The sequence below is a fragment of the Ceratotherium simum genome, chromosome 19, assembly GCF_057802395.1.
Source record: "Ceratotherium simum simum isolate JZ-2026a chromosome 19, ASM5780239v1, whole genome shotgun sequence".
Classification (NCBI taxonomy): domain Eukaryota; kingdom Metazoa; phylum Chordata; class Mammalia; order Perissodactyla; family Rhinocerotidae; genus Ceratotherium; species Ceratotherium simum.
The window spans coordinates 45,254,427-45,262,500 of NC_141918.1; positions in this window are offsets into that span (position 1 = coordinate 45,254,427).

Below are 8,074 nucleotides of genomic sequence, written 5' to 3' on the forward strand. Positions count from 1 at the left end.
TAAAGACAGTAATAACATGATTAGATTTGTATTCTAGAAAGGTCATTGGTAACAGTATGGTAGCTGATTGAAGGGAAAAAACCAAAAAACTAGAGGCTGTCAAATGAGAGATTATGGCTGAATCACCCAGAGCCCACATGTAGAAAACACAACACCACCACAGCAGATGTCAGGAATTTTAAACTATGGGGCTAAAAACAGTTTTAGTGCATTACAAATTTGAAGGCAGTAACTTATGCCCTTTAAAAAAAAGAGACTCGTTAAATAAAGTAACGGACCTTATTGGCAGAAAGGACACAACCTAAGAGACAAAAAGAACCGACAGAAGGGTAGACTTCTTAGATGTAGAAATATCAGAAGCTAAGCAGAAATTATACAAGGGCAAGCAAATCTAAGTCACAGCAAATAGAGAATCCTGCTGATAGAACATAAGGTATAATAAATGCCCAACAGCAACACATAAATTATAGAAAAAATTATTTCCCTTTTATTTGAATAATTGTATTGTGTACTTCAGAATTCTCTTGCTGCCTTTATTGAAAATGACAGATGTAGGTGGAACACTTCATCTTATGAAACAGAAATCGATTGTGAATCTTATCATCGTGAGTTATCAGAACCAGGATGAGTGTGTGTGTGTTAGTGCAGGATAGTGTTTGGGCGAAGTAGGTTGGAGATAGCTCTCAGAGAGGTGGAATGAAAAAAATATAAAAAGGTAGAAAGCAAAATTCCTTGAATATATCAGAGGAAGAAAAAGAGAAGAAAATCTTTTTTCTATGGGACATTGAATTATTCAAGCAGTTTGATGGATCCTGTTTGCTCTCAAATTGATTTTATTCATCAGTATTTAGAGTGGCTGCTCTACTCATTTGACAGCTATGGGGAATAATTACGCATTTTCCTTACTGAACTGGTTTGAAATGTCACATTGCTTGAGAGTTCCTGCAGCTTGTCAGATTGTGTTAATTTTCTTCATTTTTCTAGTGAATGTTTTAAACTGTTGACCCAGCTCGTGAGTAGAGGGAAGTTTTTCTTCTTCCTCTGAAAAAGGCAGGTAATTGGTTAACAGATGTCATTAGGTACGCAGAAAGCGAAGCATCCTGGTGCAGATCTAAGTCAATATTGTTAAGAGAAAGTCAACGTATTTTTTCTCTTTTCAAATTCTTCCATTGATATGATGCAACATTTATTTCAAGTGAATTTAGTCCATTAAACTTGGTTTTTAATTTATATTTTCACTGACTATTCTCTAATCTTATTACAGAATAAACCGTGATAGTAATTTTTTAAACTATTCCCAGGAATGGAGGGAAACAAAATTAGAAATTGGAGACAGTCTAGCATCTGTGTTGGAATACGGGCTGGGGAATTTAACCTGGGTTCGTATCCCAGCTCCACTATTAGTAGCTGTCTGACCTACGCCAGTTAAATAATCTAAAAGACTCAGTTTCTTTATCTGTAAAATGGGGATAATAATACCTAACTCCAAGGTTTTATAATACCTGATTCCTGTGAGTGTGTGTGTGATTACTTATTATTTTGGCAGAGTCCAAAATAAAATTATTAATATACACTTACACCAATATTCTTGCTTTGAGTTTCTTCTTTCAAAAAGAAAATTAGAGGGCCGGCCCCGTGGCTTAGCGGTTAAGTGCACGCGCTCCGCTGCTGGTGACCCAGGTTCGGATCCCGGGCGCACACCGACACACCACTTGTCCAGCCATGCTGAGGCCGCGTCCCATGTACAGCAACTAGAAGGATGTGCAACTATGACATACAACTATCTACTGGGGCTTTGGGGGAAAAATAAATAAATAAATAAAATTATGAAAAAAAAAAAAGAAAATTAGAACATGACCTCTAGTAGTATAGATAATGAAACCATCAGGTGTTCCAGATTCTCCTTTGGTTCCAATTACTTATCCAACCTGATCCATAACTAGTTCCCAGAATTAACCTTCCATTTCAGTGAGGCTGTTTGATTGATCAGCCTTCCTCCACGTGTACCATCCTTGCACCTGTCCCCATGATTTTTTCACGTCCTTAGAAAGCCCTTCATTCTCCCCACCAGCCGTCTCACCACACAGAGCTGAAGACCTACTCACTTGTCCTTGGACGCCTGCCCGATGTTGCTGGTAAACATACTGATTCTGAAATTTTCTGATCCCAATCATAGTATCTAATGTTTCTGTATTTCTTTGTAGATATAACTACCATGTTATAAATGATGAAAGATAGTTCAATAAGTTTGTTTTTAACATTTCTCCAACATTTTTTGGAACTATCTTTCTTGCCTTCAATACCTTCCATTCTCCAGAGACTCCAAATGAACCTTCACTTTGAGACAGCATCCTATCTTCACTTCTCCCAATCAAAATTTATCAAACACAGGTTCCTAATTCTCTTTGAAGGCATTAGTGTATGACAATGAATTAGTATATTACCCATTTGTAAGAACATCTTTGCTTTTTAACAACTGCCTTCAAGTTATCCAGAGAAGTGCCTAGCGGGAGGATTTCAAGCATCGTCTGAAGAGTCAGGAGTAACTTTTGGCAAAGAGCTGTATTGACACCTCATAAACCACCCCAAGTGAATGCCTGTCCACTCTGCCTGTACATGAGCTCATCCTAGATCAACAGGGTGATATTGAAATATGAAACCTATTGCTTCTTCAAAGATTCAAGAATAAGGAAAACTAGGAATGAAAAAACGTTGCATTAGTAAATTTACATTTGGCAAATGAAAACTTCTAAATCTCATAATGTGATAGACTAGGAGCCTGTACCACCCCACTAGATGAAAATATAAATATTTTTAAATTGTTGAAAATGTTAAATGCACTTTTTAATTGAAGAGATGAGGCTAAAAAATAGTCAGGGAGATATGAGGACAAGAGTGCATGATGAGCAGATATCTGGGGAGGTAAGTTATTTTGGAGGCATATGCAGATTCTTACTTCCATTGAGACATAAATAAGAAAAAACAAGTCTTGGAACTACAAAAAATGGGCAGCCGAATGGGAGAATTTTCTTCATAAAGTTTAGATTCAAAAATGACTATAACCTGAAATAAAAGAATAGTCAAATAAACTCTAAGCCACAGAGGCCCACAGCAAGAAAAATGACTCAGCCCTGCCTCTAGGTGAAGGTTAAAACATTTTCTTGAAGAATGTATATATATAGGGCTGGCCATCATGTGAGTTTGGGGATTGAATTAACACTATTTACATGATTAAAAAAAAAACCAAAAAAAATCACAATCCTGGAATGGTAATTTAAAGCGGATTTTGGGTTGCCTGTGAGAAGCAAAGGCAAATATTTCTGGATGAATATATGCTCCTTCTAAGGTACAAACATCCTCCAAGTGGAATTTCAGGAAATATGAAATCAGCTTTTTTTTTTTTTTTTTTAATTTTTTATTTATTTTTTTTTCCCCCCAAAGCCCCAGCAGATAGTTGTATGTCATAGCTGCACATTCTTCCAGTTGCTGCACGTGGGACGCCGCCTCAGCATGGCCGGAGAAGCAGTTCGTCGGCGCGCGCCCAGATCCCAACACGGGCCGCCAGCATCGGAGCACACACACCCAACTGCTAAGCCATGGGGCCGGCCCAAGAAATATGAAATCAAAATTGAAAATCACACACAGTTTAAATATCTTACCATTTTATTTGTCAATTATACCTCAATAAAGCTGAAAAAAAAAAAGAAAACAATTCCCCCCAAAAATTGAAAATCACAAAACAAATAATGAAACAAGACACAACTAGTGTGAGTCAACAGAATCGATGACTCTTTTATTAGAATGATGAGAACAGAACACAAATTAAGTGTGTTTAGTACATTTAAAGAAATTAAAAGGGGAACTGAAATCATGATTGTGGTAAGCTTAATAATGACGGCCCCCCCCAAAAAACATCCACTTTCTAATTCCTGGAACCTATGAGTATTACCATACTTGGCAAAAAAAAAAAAAAAAAAGGACTTTGCACTTGTGATTAAGTTCAAGATCTTGAGATGAGGAGATTATCCTGGATTATCAAGGTGGTCCCTAAATGCAGCCATATATTTCTGTATAACTAAGCAAGAGAAAATTTGACATATGAAGACACAAGAGAAGAGAAGGCAGTGTGGCCACAAAGACAAAGTTGGGGGTGATGCGATCAGTTGAATGCTGGCAGCTGCCAGAAACTAGAAGAGGTAAGGAACAAGTTCTTACTTAGAGTATCCAGACGGAGCACAGACCTGCCAACAGCTAATTTTGACCCAGTGAAACTGATTTTGGCCTTCTGACCTTTAGAACTGTGAGAGTATAAATTTATGTTGTTTTAAACCATCAAGTTTGTGATAATTTGTTAGAGTATCCATAAGAAATGAACACACTGATTAAGGGACAAGAGATAGTAAAAAATAAGGAACATTTAAAAAAAGAACAAAACTGAACTTTTAGAAATGAAAAATATAACATTTAATATTATACACAAATACTGTAATTATATAAATTGTAATATGAATTTAAATTATGTAATCATATAAATATACAAATTATAGAAATATATAAGGAGTAAAGAAGATTAGACACAGTTGAAGAGAGAATTGGTGACTAAAGATAGAACTGAATAAATTTCACAGATCAAAAGAAAATGAGACAAATCAATGGAATATATGAAAGAAACCTTAAAACACTTGGAGGTTTAAGCATAAAGATTACTATACATAAAACCAGAATTACATAAAGAGATGGCAGAGAGAATAGAGGAAAATTAATATTCAAAATGATTAATGACTGAGAATTTTCTAGACTTGATGGAAGAGTAGGATAACAAATCCAAGTATAAAAATATAAAGAAATCCAAATATAGACAAATATTGAGGAACTACAAAACAAAACATCAAAGCAACAGAGATTATTTTAAAAGCAGCCAGAAGAAACATAGACATGACTTACAAAGAAATAAAATTAGTGTGAAGCTAACTTTTCAATCACAACAATAAAACACATAAGACAGTGGAATAATATTTTAATATGCTGAAAGAAATCAACTTTCAGTATAGAATTGAATAACGAACTTTCTTTCAGAAACCATTGAGAAAGGAATTTCTAAAAGATGTACTTTAATATGAAATGAAACAATCCTAGAAAATCTGAGATGCAAGTGAATTTAAAAAAACCAACAACAAATGTACGATGATATAAAACAATGATAATGGCAAGTTGCTTTTCTGCTCCGCATGATATTTTTGACATTTAAACGTATGGATACTTGTAGCTCCAAATATTTATATATATAATATATATATAGTATATACATAATTTCATACAAATATACATTTATTTACATCTTGTCTTATTGGTGGACATTTAGGCTGTTTACAAATTTTTGCTATTACAACTAATACAGCAATGAGCATCTGTACATGTCTCCCTGAGCATATGGGCAAGGATTTCTCTAAGTTTGAGGTGTAGATCTAGATGTGGATTTGATGGTTGAAGCTTATGTACGTCTTCCACTTTACTAGATGTTACCGAATTATTCTCCAAAGCCACCGTACAGATTTACTTTCCCACCAACAATAAGTGAGAATTCACCTTTCTCCTCATCCTAACAACATTATTGTTAGATTTTTCCCCATTTTTTTAAGCTGGTGGATGTGTTGTGATGGTGATTGGCATTTCTTTGATTTCCAGTGAATTTGAATACTTTTCATTGATTTATTGGGCATTTATATTTCCTCTTCTTGAACTGCCTTCGCATTATCTTTGCCCATTTTTATTGGGTTAGTGTCTGTTTGTCTTGATTTGTAAGTGATTAAATCATTCATTCTTGACTTACAAAATTCTAATGTTAAATGGTGATTTTACCTTCTTCCCAGACAATGAAAGAACCTTAGAACATTTAAACTCCTGACGTATATACAATTGTGCGGTATATTTTAATTCCATATATATTTTAAACCCCACAGAACATTGTTTCTTATTGTATTATACAGTCAATATTTATTTTGCTTTACCCCTCATATTCACCATTTTTCTTTCATATTTCTCACATTTCATCCAGATTCATTTTCTTTTTTTCCTGAATAACATCCTTTCCTATTTCCTGGAAATTTGACCATCAGCTCTCACAAGCCAGTACGAGCTAGCTCCAGTATTCCCCTGGTTTCACTACTATATATTTTCTGAAGTTGAACCATCCTTGGATTCCTGGGTTTAACTTTGATTGGTAAAATGATAAACACACACACACACTTAATACACTGTTGAATTTTACTTACCTTCATTTTATTTAGAAATTCTGTATTGATAGTAGTAATTTTTCATAATTTTCTTTTCTAGCACTGTCCTTGTTGGCTTTTGGTATCAAGGTTACAAGCTACACGAGTCTAGAGATTTCATCTGTTTTCCCATTGTCGTTGCTGTAAGTTATTTTCCAATTTGCTAAATTTGGTTACTTTTGATGGATAGTTTTAATTTTTGAAGCCAAATATGTTTATCTTTCCCCTTATGATTTCTTTCTATCACATCTAAACCTTGAAAATACTCCTCAAACCTTAAAACTTAATAAATGTTCAATTATATTTTCTTCTAGCTTTTCTAGGGTTTAAAAATATTTGATATTTTAATTTCTGTAGAATTTAATTTCTGTAGATGTATAAGGTGAAAAGTATGTATCAATTGAAATTTTTGAAGTTCCTAATCAGACCCTTAAAAGAATCCAAATTCTTGGATTTTTTCCAATTTTAAAAATAAACTTTAGGGGCTGGCCCGGTGGTGTAGTGGTTAAGTTCACTTGCTCCACTTCAATGGTCTGGGGTTTGTGGGTTTGGATTCTTGGTGCAGACCTACGCACCTTTCATCCAGCCGTGCTGCAGCAGTGTCCCATATATCAAGTCGAGGAAGACTGGCACAGATGTCAGCTCAGCAACAATCTTCCTCAAGCAAAAAGAGGAGGATTGGCAACAAATGTTAGCTCAGGGCTAATCTTCCTCACCAAAAAAAACAAAACAAAATGAACTTTAAGTTTTGTTTTGTCTTGGTAAAACCATTTCACAGGTTTTCACAATATAACATGATTACTTGACGCTTCATCAATTTTTTTAAAGTTTTGAAATTAACTTATAACAGCTCCGTATACATGAGGAACAAAATAAAATTTACAAATATAAAAGTTTTTTTACATAGAGTATGCATTTGGTTGGAATTAGTGAATGTAAAATGTAGATAATTCCTGAGTTAATTATGACAATACTATATGGGATATATTCAACTTACTAATCTTTCCCATACAATTTGCTTCATCAACTTATTGCAGGAAACTTCCCTGGAGCAATAGATTTCTCCTTATTCATGAGGACGACTGACTACCCAAACACAAGAAATTCTGACAGAGATCTCATGAAAATGTTTTCCTCTGCACAATTCTGTAAGTATGTTTTCCTACAAGCTTTTATTCAAAAGTTTGAATATTAGAATATTACATATTAAAATATGAGAATGTTTGAAGAATTGAAGTTTATAGTGATTTTAAGAATTTTTCAATTCCAAAATGATTCTTTTTAATAATTATTAATTATGGGTTTATTTTTTCCTTCTTTTACAAATATGTTGGAATCTTGGGCAATATACAGTATTTCAAATTCAAATTTAAATTGCTTCATTCCATTTTATAGTTTGCAGGATTTCTGACGGGGTCTTAAGCCTGCCTACCAGGCCAGCTCCTTGAATTTGACATAAGCTGCTATAACAGAGCTTAAGCTGGTATGTTCTTATTGACCTACTGCACAGTTTGTGATCAATTTGTATTGTCTATCACATTTATTTAAGATCCAATTGAGACAATTTCAGAGTGTGAAAGTCACTCTGCAGTTTTCGAAAATATCTATTGTGGTCACTAAAAAATCCCTTGCCATTTTGCAGTGTTGTTTGTGACCTATCCTGTGACCCTGGACAATAGATGTGGTGCCGTCATCAAGATATCACCCAGATTTCTGCTTACCAGAGTAAATGAGCCTCCTGGTTCCTTTAACTTTCCCTAAGGACCTTATCAGGGATCTTTGTGACGTTCTATTTCACCTTT